Below are 13,775 nucleotides of genomic sequence, written 5' to 3' on the forward strand. Positions count from 1 at the left end.
AGCAACAAAAAATCAAGCACCTAGGAATAAACTTAACCAAGGTTGTAAAAGACCTCTACATGGAAAATCAAAAAAAAAAAAATAAAACTTTACTGAAAGAAACCAAAAGTACCTACATATGTGGAAAGGTATTCCATGTTCATGGATAGAAAGGCTAAACATCATTAAGATGTCAATTCTACCCAGACTGATCCACAGATTCAATGAAATTCCAATCAAAATTATAACCACCTACTTTGCAGATTTGGAAAAGCTAGTTATCAAATTTATTTGGAAGGGAAAGGGGCCACAAATTGCCAAAAATATTCTAAAAAAGAACAAAGTGGGAGAGCTACACTTCCTGATTTTAAAGCCTACTATAAAGTCATAGTAGTCAAAACAGCACAAAGATTGACATACTGATCAATGGAATTGAATCAAGAGTCCGTAAATAGACCCCCAGATCTATGGTCAACAGATGTTTAATAGGGCTGCCAAATCCATTGATGTGGGACAGAACAGTCTCTTCCACAAATGGGGCTGGGAGAACTGTATAATAATATCAAAAATAATGAAAAAGGACCCCTACCTCACACTCTATACAAAAAATTAACTCAAATTGGATCAAGCACCTCAACATAAGAGAGAATACCATAAAACTCCCAGAAGATAATGTAGGGAAACATCTTCAAGACCTAGTATTAAGTGTTAGCTTCTTAGATCTTATACCCAAAGCACAAGCAATGAAAGGAAAAAAAAAAAAAAAAGATAAATGGGAACTCCTCAAAATCAAAAGCTTCTGTACCTCCAAGGACTCTGTCAAAAAAGGTGAAGCAACAGTCAACCCAATGGGAGAAAATATTTAGAAACCATATGTACCAGTTTGAAATCTATTGTGTCCCCCACAAAAGCCACACACTTTAATGCAATCTTGTGGAGTCAGACTTATTAATTTTTTGATTAGGGTGGAACCTTTGATTGAGTACGTCCATGAAGATGTGACTCACCTAAATGTAGGTGAGACTTTTGATTATATTCTTTCCTTGAAGGTATGGACTCTGTCCATTCAGGGTGGGTCTTGATTAGTTCATTGGAGTACTTAAGAGAGCTCAAGAGCTGCCACAGATGATGATACTTGGAGATACAGACGGAAAGACATTTGGAGATGCTAAGCTAAGAGATGAATCTCAGAGTTTGCCCCAGAGAAGGTAAGAGAGGACTCCCCCCCAAATGTATAGAGAGAAATGCAACCCAGGAGCAAAGGAAGAGGAAATGCTGGCCACATGCCTTCCCAGCTGACAGAGGTGTTCCAGATGCCATCAGCTTTTCCTCAGTGAAGGTACCCTCTTGATGCCTTAATTTGGACACATTTATGGCCTTAGAACTTTAAATATGTAACTGAATAAATCTCCTTTATAAAAGCCAAGCCATCTCTGGTGGTTTGCATAATGGCAGCATTAGAAAACCATAACGCCATATCTGATAAGAGACTGATATCCAGCATATATAAAGAAATTCTACAACTCAATGCCTATAGTACAAACAGTCCATTTATAAAATGGCAAAAGATATGAAAAGACATTTTTCTGAAGAGGAAATACAAATGCTTAAAAAACACATGAAAAAAAACTATTCATCTCCACCAGCTATTAGAGAAATGCAAATCAAAACCACAATGAGATATCATTTCACACCAATAAGAATGGCTGCCATTAAACAAACAAGAAGCTACATATGCTGGAAAGGATGTGAAGAAACTGGAACTCTTATTCATTGTTGGTGGAAATAATGGCACAGACACTGTGGAAGACATTTTGGCTGTTTCTTCAGAAAACTAGATATCGAGTTACCCTATGATCTGGCAATTTCTTTTCTTGATACATACCCAGAAGATATGAAAGCAGTGTCATGAACAGACATTTGCACACCAGTGTTCATAGCAGCATGGTTCACAATTGCCAAGAGATGGAAACAACCCAAGTGTCCCTCAACAGATAAGTGGATGAACAAAATGTGGCATATACATATGACGGAATTCTATGCAGTCTTAAGAAGGAATGAGGTCCTGAAACATGACAACATGGATGAACCTTGAAGACATAATGCTGAGTGAAATGTCAGACACAAAAGGAGAGATATCATATGTTGCCACTAATGTGAACTCTGTGAAAAATGTAAAATCGGGGTTTTATAACATAGAATATAGGGGAAATAGAGATAGAAGCTAATGAAGGCAGAATGATTACCTAATATATACAGACATGTTAATGGTGGTGAACTTAAAGGTATGGGAATGGGTAGAGGTGACGATAGTTTGTTAATGAGATTATAAGTATCAGTGCCACATTGAAGGCAAGCATGGTTGAAAGGATTTGTTTAAAGATATGTATCCTACAAGTGCTTGCATGATCTACTTCTAAGGTATGACACTGGTACAAAGAGTTAACAATAGAATGGTATATGGGAAAAATATATATTGCATATTACAGACAATATTTAATACAAATACCTTACCAGTATCACACTAATAATATGGATAAATAACTAGGGGCTAATAAAATGTTTGGGGTGTTTTGGGTTATGATAATTAAGAATGAGAGTGACAGTTGTACAGCTAAGTGAAGATAATGTGAGGGATTGATTTTCTTGCACAGAAAAATGTTATGTGAAATTAAGAACCCCCTCTTTAATAAGTCAAGCCCTCAACCTGAGTCTTGCTCCAGTGAAACTTATGGTTTCAAAGGGGAAGCTAAATCTACCTACAAGTATGCCTAGGAGTCACCTCCAGAGAACCTCTTTTGTTGCTCAGATGTGGCCTTTCTCTCTCTAAACATAACTCTGCAAATAAATTCATTACTTTCCCCCCTATGACTTTCTGGGAAGTGAATATCCATGGTGACATGGACACAACTCCAAGAATGAGCCTGGCCCTGGCATGAAGGGATTGAGAATGCCTTTTTGACCAAAAGGGGGAAAGAAAGGTAACAAAATAAGATTTCAGTGGCTCAGAGATTTCAAATAGAGTACAGAGGCTATCCTGGAGGTTACTCTTATGCAAGCTTCACCCAGATATTCCAAATATCCAAGGTATGCCAAGACCTAACAGTAGCCCCCCAAATACTAAAGAATATCTAGGGCCCTATCCAAGACTCTACAAAAGTTTCACTCACTAAGTTTACTTTTCAGAAACTTAAATCCCCCGAAGTGTTCCTATGCCAGATTAATCCCAAAACACTAAGGCAAACAGCCTCTCCAATGACATCAACCAGATGCATCCCTTTTCACAATAATGTCAATACCCCTTTTAAATATGAGCAAGTTAGGTTGGTCACTGCCCAGATTTCCCTGAAGATTGAGACAGGGATAAAATGAGAGACAGGGGTACCAACTGACCAGTAGGATTTAACAAAAGATTACAAATACTTTTTCTTCATATATATATATATACACATATATATATATATATATATATACACACATATATATATATTAGTTTCTAGGGTACTAGGATAACTAGAAGGAAATAACTGACAGGGTGGAACAGTAACATATAACATGCTTCAAAATTTGCTCTATAGCTGCTTATTAAATTATACTTTGAAATTTATCACATTTCTGTATATATGTTACATTTCACAATAAGGAAATAACAGGATGGAACTGCAACCCATAACATTCTTTGAAATTTGCTCTCAAACTTCTTGCTAAACCGTACTTTGAATGTTAACACTCTTCTGTATATATATTTCACAATAAAAAGTGTAAAAATATTCCCCTGTCATTCTTCACTTTGGCTCTTAGAATAATACCCCATGACTCTGCAACTTAATACTCAACAAAGACTTGGTGGCCCTCTATGCACATTTATGGAGCTTTATTTCTGCATAACTCTCTTCTCTACAGAATTCTGCCCCATAACTTGTAACTACCTCAGTATTTTTGAACACAGGTCACTGTCTCCTCAACCAAATGAGTTTGCCATTCTAAGTGTATGGTAACTTTCCCTGGTCTGCTGCTCTGGATTGCTAGGACAGAAAACCAGGGCAGTCATAGGACTCATCTCACTTGTTCCCCTGATTTCATGAACTGTATTTCTGTGCTGTCTATTTATCAATGTCTGATACACAGTAATTTCATATATTTTATCCAGGTTTTTAGTTTTCAAGGGTAACTGAATAGGTTTGAATAACTCCACTGCCCTTAATTTACATTCTGAAATGTTTTTTTTTCAAAATTAAGAAAATTTCGAGGATAGTACAAAGAAATCCTATACACACTTAACAGATTCCAGATTGAAAAATCTTAATATTTTTCAATATTGTCTATCTATCTAATATGTTGTTTCCTTTTTAACCCCAATTTATCAGAAGGAAAGAGTTAAAAAGTTTCGAAAACTGTTAAATTTTAAATTTATAAAATACTATTATACAATCTATAGATTGTTTTCAAAACTTTCGATTCTCACAACGTTTTATGCCACACTCTTATTCCTGTTCAGTATCCAACCCAGGATACCCTGGTGCATTTGCATTTAATTTTCATATCTCCTTAGTCACTTTATAAAGCAAATCACCAGATTTTAGATGTCATTTATAGTACCACATTTTGAAAATTACAGGCTAGTTATTTAAATATTTCAATTTGGATTTGCCTGATATTTTGTCATTATACCAGCTAAATGTCTGTTTGACCATAATTGAAAATTTGACAACAATCTCTATTATTGTGTCTGTGAAAAAATAGGCACTTCTGTTCATTTTTGGTTGGAATATGAAAGTGTAAAACTGTGGTGCAGAAGAATGTGCATAAATACAAATTTAAAAATTCATTGATCATTTAGTTTAGAAATCTCATGACATATGAGTAAAGATCATGCCCTAGGATTGATGCCTGTGCCTGAATAATAATAACATGACAAAACAATAAAAACATGAAAGATGAAAATATTCAAAAGAAAGGGATTGCATGCAGATATTTGAAGGAATATAAATCAGTATTAAAATACAAACCTGGAGTATTAAATGCTTGAAAAGATGAAAAACAAGTGCTGATACAATTGCAAAATGGTATGCAACTTTGAAAAACTTTGGGGGGTTTATCATAACTTTAAACTTGTATTTACCATACAAACTCATTCTCTCTAGGTATTTTCCAAGTAGAAATGAAAACACATATACATATGAAAATCTCTATACAAACGTTTATAGTGCCTTTATCACAAAATAAAAATACGTAAATGTCCTTCAGCTCTTAATGAAAGAATAAACCATAATGAAATGCTAGTCATCAGTAGAAGGAAGAAATGAACTACCGATGCAGTCACAACAGCATGAATGAATCTCAAATACATTAAGGCAAGTGTGGGAAGCTAGACTCAAAAGCCTGGATAATGTATGATTCCAGTAATAAGACATTCTGGCATAGACAAAAATTTGAGGGGCAAGAGACAAGTCCTTCAATGTCACTACCTGTGGTAGAGAAAAGGGATGAACTGCAGAGGGGAATGGGGGAAACTTGCAGTATTGGAAACTATATCTCTTGATAATGGTGGTCTTATAAAACCTTTTCTTTGTTTTTGTCAAAGTTCAAAGAATGACACCCATTAAAGGATGAATTTTAATATATGTTTTATATTATATGTTAACATACATTTTTACTCATTTTACCTGGCAAAGAAATTGCATGAACAGTACAGCTATCAATGTTATCACTGTGTAAAAATGGCCTGTATGAGTGTGAGCAGATTTTAGTATCTTTAATAATTTAAATGCTCTTAATTTTTATTCAGATATTGTCTATAAAGTGATCATAATTAAACAAGTCTCAATGTTTTATACTAAATCATACAGGATTTAAAATATAGGCTATGCAATCATTTTTCCCTTGATAACTTAATTCAAGTTTATCTTTTCAATCTCAGTAGCAATAAAAAAGTAATTTAAAGCATTAACACGCATATTCTGTTCTTTAAAATTTCCTGGAGACCAAATTAATGACAATCAAAAGTCTTACACTTGCAAATAACTCTTCACACCTGGAAGGAAAATGAAAGGAAATGAAAGAGAAAATTCAATAGCTTATTTTATAAGGAAAAATGAAGGTCTGTGGTGGCTTTGGGTTTTGCACATATAATTTTTTATTACAGCCTGATAGTAGTATTATAAAGAACACATAATTCTTACTTTTCCTATATTTATTTAGTTATTATTGATAAAAAAGGGACTTATAACAATTTCCTTATTATATTGAGGAAATTATATTTTCTTTTTCAAATATCATGCAATTTATAAGTGTTACTAAAAACATACCCCCCTTAATTTCAAAGTCAGGCATAAAAAATAATGGTGGAACATGGTTACATAATAGGGAAGTCATTCCCAAGGATGCTTGTTTCATAAGTAACAATTACCACACAAATGTTGCATGTATGCTATGTTCTTATCACTAGGATTACTAACACATTTATTAATAAACATTTTAATGAACTTTTTGTTAAATATTGGCATAAAATTATATCCAAAGGGAAGACATATCTGAAAAAAGGGAACTTGAGAGAGAATACAATTCTACAACCATGTTGTTCCGGTTTGCTAATGCTGCCATTAGGCAAAATATCAGAAATGGATTGGTTGTCATAAAGGGGTTTATTTGGTTACAAAGTTATAGTTCTGAGGCCATAAAAGTGTCCAAACAAAGGCACCAACAATAGAACACTGATGGCATCCGGAAAACCTCTGTCATCTGGAAGGCACAGGCACAGGCACATAGCTGGCATCTGCTCTGGGGTTCTGGTTTCAAAAGGGCTTTCTCCTGGGACATTTCTCTTTAGGCATCTGGGGGTGTTCTCGTAGTTTCTCCCAGGCAAACTCCAGACCAGCAAAAGTCTACTCTCAACTCCAAAATATCTCTCCAAGCTGTGGCTGCTCTGAATTCCTTCTGTCTGAGCTTTTATAGGGCTCCGGTAAACTAATCAAGACCCAGGCTGAATGACCAGGGCCACACCTCCACGAAATAATCTAATCAAAGGTATTACCCACAGTTAGGTGGGTCATATCTCCATGGAAACAACCTAATCCAAAGATTCCAACCTAATCAACACTAATACATCTACCCCCACAAGATTGCATTAAAGAACATGGCATTTTGGAGGACATAATACATCCAAACTAGCACACATGTTAAATCTACTTTTTTCCAATATTGCTTATTATACTCTGTATTCATATATTTAATGTGCCTGCTTTCATTCATTCTTTTGAAAATACTCAAGATTTTGATATTTTTGCATTCATTTTTGTGATCATAATGATTGTAAACTAATAACTGCATATACTTTTGCAAATCATTTTAATCAATATTAATTTTTTACACTATTGATAATATTGCTATCAGCACTGTGATTTATACTGCTTTTTAAAATTGTTTGTTCTAGATAAACCTCCAGGAATTAAGAAAATATAGATTCAAAGGTATGGATATATTTACAGTTATTGCTAGTTATTTCCTATTTATATCAAACCATAATATATCATTAGAGTCATACTATTTTTTAATTGCATCTGATTTCTTTATATCATTCTAAAAGGTATTTGGGTAAAATTCTTTTAAATTTGTCTTTGGAATTGTACAAAAATATGTTTGAATTATATAAAAATATTTTTGAGAAACTCAATTCCAAGTGAAATTATTATCTAGTTGTATAAAGGAATATGTCTGAGAATAAAATATAGTTATAACCTATGATAGTTATTTTCCTATATTTTTTATGGGAAAAGAGCCATCTTTTGGGGGAGGAAATATCTTGATAGTCTTTCTTGGTGTGGAAGTCTCCTGAGAATGGCATGATTGAGCTAGAAAGAAAAGCGGATCTATATTAATCCTGTTTTAATAAAGTGAGAGGAATTTATAGCTTCTGGGGACAAAAGAGGAAAGAAGAAATGGGATTAAAAAGGTCAATGAAGGCAATTCTATAAAGTGGGTTAATCTGGGAACCTTAAATTAAGCCATTGTTAACTTCTATAATTTTCCCCCATTAATTTTGCTAATGTCCTTCTCTTAAAATAAAAATATGCATACTTTTTGTAAGTGGCTGAACTGTCAACCAGGGATCATTCTCTAATGTTTTGTTTTGTTTTGTTTTGTTTTTTTGAGATGGAAATACAAAATAGATGAAACTTGGGGATCATCAAAAACAATGCCTCTCAGGATAATGAAATGCCAACAAGGATCAGGCAGCCAAATTAAAAGTGTGAATCTGGCCAAACATAAGACAATAGAAAATATTAGATTCTTTGATGAACAGGAAAGTATATACCAGATTAAAAGCATATCAATTCTAAATGCTAAAACAAGTGCTGGCCCCCAAATGCCCTTCTACTGTTCACACTTTGCTCTAGAGCCACACATTTATGACCCTGTCACCTTTGAATTATATATAGTTATAATAACATATTATTGCATATTAGTATGAAATTATGTTATACTTTCTACCTTTGGAAGTAGTAGTCATATGGGGGGAGTAGAATCATAAATTTAAAAAACATTTTATAAACACAAGCAAAAAACAAACATTAAAATTGTTCAGTATTTACAAGCTTGTGTATGCAAGCATCACATAAATTTTAAGTTCTGAGCATAGTGCATAAAGAATGGTATTTGTGGTAAATAGTATTTCCCTTTAATTAGTGGCAAAATTTCTGCTTGTGTGTGATTATGCATTATTCTGATAATGGTTTATATACTTCTATAATAATCATAAACACTAATGGCAGAGATATGTTTTATCATTGACTCAAGAGACATTAAATATAACGCTAATTGTAATGTCAGTTGATAGATGCCCATTTATGACCAACTGCAACCTTTAGTTTTTTAGCATCTTATGCCACTATCAGAATTACGTTTTACTATCTATTGATTGTACATTTTATTTTCTAAGCTTGTAAACTAGAATTGCCATGTTCTTTAGGGAGTTTAATTTCAATTATCTGAGTGGTTGATCTACCAGAAAATATTTCAGACAACTCTGACATTCAAAATATGTTTGAAATATTCTAGAAGGGTAGTTACATTACTGAATGATCAAATTGTAATTTAGGAACCAGATCCCTTGCAACTAAAATAAACTGGTACAGGACTAGAAAGGGAGCTTCTATATTAATCCCTACTCTCAAATACTCAGCATCCATAACTCTGTAATTTGCCAGCAAGCATACTACAGCTAATCAATTCAATTAATTCCCAGAAATTGATATTGCTGACTAAAGTGTGGAAAACAAAACAAATCAATACTAGATTATTAACTTCATTCAAAATCTTTTTAGCATAAAATTTTTGAATTTAAAGGGCCTGAAGACCTTCAGTGAAGTGTACAGATATTTTGTAATCAGCACCTTCAGCCAAATAGTCTGTGAAAACAAATTTACAAAGGGCTGTCCTTACCTAAAGATCATTTAGTTTTTATTAGTGGATGAAAACTTACACCTTTATTAGAAGAGAAAGCTATTTTTTCTTTGCATACCTGATAATCTTTTGTTGCATGCTGAACTTTTTAATATTTTAATGTGTTATCTCTGGACATCAGTCATGGAATTTCTGTTCCCTGAGCTTTTATCCAGCTATTAGAAGAGATTCCCTTGAATGCAAGGAGCTTAACAACAACAACAGTAATAGCAAAACACTTTTCTTGGTCTTTGCATATTAGTCTGTGTGAGTGATCTTCAGAGCTTAGGATTCCTAGTAATGTATCTAAAGAATAGCCAAGGCAAGAGCATATGGTACTCCCTGGTCTTTTCTATGCAAGGTGTCTTGTCCTGGGCTCACATGCTTAGTCCTAGGAATTCCCAATCTACATGGATATGAACAACCTCCTTTCTCCAGAAATCAGTTTCTCTACCAATTCCCATGCCCCATACTTCATGTCCAAAATTTGGCAATCCTTTTCCCCAGGTAGCCACAGCTAGTGTACTAGCTTCTGCAGTGTACCAGCTGTTCTGCTAGCTTCTTCCATGCACAGGGTAAGCTCTGGGATGGCAAGCCCTCATGAGGAGTATTCTGATTCAGTCCTTTAGATTGCCACCAGACAGATTGGTACAAAAACACATGTACCCAGTATGTGCACACGGGTTACTCTGCTTCTTCCAGAACTGGGAATGGGGATCCATGCTGGGAGCACAGGTTAGCTGTAGGACAAGCCCAGGAGAAGGTGGAGAACAGACCCATGAAAGTGTCACAAGGTCTTTTCACCATATTTTAGCTGCCTTTTTCTTGGTTTAGTGCTCATCTTGTTACTCCAAACTTTTAACTGTTTTCCAGAGCTGTCAGAAAGATGATTGTGCCAATTTTGCTTGTGTTTCAAAAATTCTGGTGGGAGATGGAACTCAGTGTCTCTGCTATTTTGGTAAATCACTCCCAGAATCTTTGTTTTTAAATCTAGCTCTTACTCTGTTACGTACCACAGCTACTAATTTGGTTTAGCCAATTCCCATTCCTAACACATTTCCTGCCTAATGTTCGTGGTTCCACTCTCCTAGTTCCAGGCTTTTCACCTGTCTCCATGATTCATTGTTTCTCTTTCAGATACCATGGTTAGTATGAAGCAGTTTTTTCTGAGTGAGAACAAAAGCATGCAGGAAAAATAAACACATAAATAATATAACCAGTAATCTCTAGAAGATGCAAACTGTTAACATAAGTTCAATAAAAATATCATTATTCAAAAATATTTTGCCAAGCCTGAAAATTGGATCAAAACTATAAAAGCAAAATTTGGAGTAAAGATAAAGATACCCTAAGTTTTAAAAATTTAACAGCACACTTAGAGGAAATGCTTTTTAATAAGAACATTTTTACTCATTTAAGCATATATAAAGTTTTGCAAAGGCAAATATATGCATATGTATAGGGGTTTGTTTTTCTATCTGCTTATATATTTTTGAGTTGCTTAGTCTCAAGTTCTTCTCAAATAAGAAGACTCAACATTAATATAAGTAAATGGTAATGATAATGAAAATCAATATATGAAATTTATTGAAATTATATATATTTCACTTGAAATTATGTATTTAACATACACTTCAAAATATAAGGCAAAGCTTGTAATCTATTGGTCCCTAAGTCAGGTCTGTCTTTTAAATATTCTTTATCTCTTTAAAAACTAACTTAATTGCCACTTTTTTAAAAGTGGGAAATTTCCCACAAGTTCCTGAAGTTTTTCATTGAGAATATGGAAGTTCACTTTCCACATATTGACAACTGGCCAGCAGAAAAGATGCCCCTTTATATATGGGCCATGTGCTATCATGGTGGCCACATTCCTCGCCACTCCCTTTGTTTCAACCATGGCCCTTTTTGTTCCTTTTCATTACTTTTTTGAACAGATAATTAATTGGTGCTGCGATCACTATTATGGCTGTCTTGCAACTTAATTTATAATACATAGTATTGGAAATATTCCAGAGTTCAGTGTTTTCTACTATGAATGAGACACTAGCTAAATAATTATCTACATAATTTCCCACAGAGCTTTATCCATTTAAATGATAACCTAGTGCTAGCTCTTTTTTTTTCTTTTTTTTAACAGTTTTATTCACACATCACACAATCTACCCTAAGCGTACAATCAAAGACTCTTGGTATAATCACATAGTTAGACATTCACCACCACAATCAATATAAGAACATTCTAATTTCTTCCAAAAAAAAAATCCCATACCCACCATGTCCCCCTAAGATTGACATTTAACTTTGATATAGTGCCTTTGTTACAATCAATGAAAGAATATTACAATGTTGCTATTAACTATAGACCTTAGACTGCATTAACTGTATTTTTCCCATATGTAACCCTACTAACACCTTGTAATAGTGGTGTACATTTGTTCTTGTTCATGTAAGAACTTTCTTATATTAGTACAATTAACCACTATCATTGTCCATTCTAGGTTTTGCTGAGTTATATAGTCCCTGTTTTTATCCTCTAGCTTTCCTTCTGGTGACATACATGACTCTACCTTTCCTCTTTCAACTCAGCTTTGTTAATTACACTTATAGTATTGTGTTACTATCACACAGTATTGTGCTATCCATTTCCAAACCTTTATAATTAATCTTACTAAACATTCTGTACTTCTTAAGCATCGATTGCTCAATCTCTGTCCTTTCTATCTTTTGATAATCTATGCTCTAGAATTTAACTCCCAGAGTTAGCGCATTACAATTAGTACACTTTTTTGAGACCATACAATATTTGTCCTTTTGTCTTCAAGATTCGTCCATGTTGTTGCATGCATCATTACTTCATTCCTTCTTACAATGGCATATTTCAATGTATGTATATACCATTATTTATTTATCCACTCATCAGTTGATGGATATTTGGGCTGCTTCCATCTATTGGTAATTGTGAATAATGCCGCTATAAACATCAGTGTGCAAATGTCTATTCCTATCCCTCTAGTGTTTGTTCTTAATGTAAGTTCTCTCAGCATCATTCATAGTTTTTGCCTTTCATTTTGACTGGCAGATGATGCAGTTACACAATTAAAGGCATTTTAAATCATTCACTAATTATTTAAAAGGTCAAAATAAAAACTTACTTCTGTAGCGTATATTTAACTACCTAATTTTGAGGTAATAAAAGGTATAGGAAAATCAATGGACAACAAAATAAATATGATATAAAAATAAGGTGCAAGAGCCTGTCCACAGCATATTTTAATAAAACAAACTTTTCTTGACAGCCTGGTGCCACAGACTATTAAAAGAATATAACAAATCTGGTATAGGTGGATGATTTTGGCCCACTAGCTATATAAAAGCATATTCAATCAAATCAGTTATCTCTTCTGTACAGATGTTATGACTGATTTAAAATAATCTATAATAAAATAATTTTCCAGAAGAATTTTACAAACACTCAAAAATAATTCAAATGCAAGCACCTTTTTATACAATTTTAAACAAAGGAGTCTTAGGTAAAGTGATGTGGAAAATTTTTGTGATTATTCTTTTATTACTAAGATACCAATAATTTTCTCATGTTTATCAAGACTTTATTTGCATTGTACAAATTGCTCCTTCATTGTCCCTTAAATTGCATTTTAATTTATAATAAAATTCTAATGTTAAGGAGAGGTACTATTACTGAAAAAAAATCATCATAAAATGATTTTTCTTCTGGAAAAAAGGTCTGACTCATGGTGGAAGAAACTGTAGGTTGACCACCAATTTCCATGTTTTCCTTCATCCTTAGGTAATAGAACACTAGAGTTGTAGCTGAATATGTGGCTAAGAAAATTGGCCACATCTCCCAGTCTTTTTTTGAGCTAATTATGTCCATGATACTAGATTGCAGACAAGGGATGGAAGCAAGCATTACTCATCCAACTTCCAAATCATACCATTAAAGAGAATAGTAATTTTCTCAGCTTCTCCCCTCGCAACTTCTTAGTGGCTACAATGCAAATATGACTATAGGTCACTCATCCAACATTTTTTTTTTGTTTTTCTTTTTTGTTTTTACATTTGATGCTATATATGTAAGCAGATTAGGGCACATGTCAAAATATACAGGTTGATGAATGCTAAATTGTAGAATACATCTAGGTAAGCAGCTCCCAGATCAAGTAACAGAACATTTTGAGTTTCCGGAAACCTATTTTATGTTCCCTTCCAGTTTCTATGATTTCTCTCCCCCATCCAGGGTAATGTCTATTTTTGGCTTTTAGTAGCATCGATTAACTTTACTTGTTTTTATTATTTTATTTATTTTTATTTTATTTAATGGAATCACAAAT

Source organism: Choloepus didactylus, chromosome 2 (assembly GCF_015220235.1).
Source record: "Choloepus didactylus isolate mChoDid1 chromosome 2, mChoDid1.pri, whole genome shotgun sequence".
NCBI classification, from domain to species: Eukaryota; Metazoa; Chordata; class Mammalia; order Pilosa; family Megalonychidae; genus Choloepus; species Choloepus didactylus.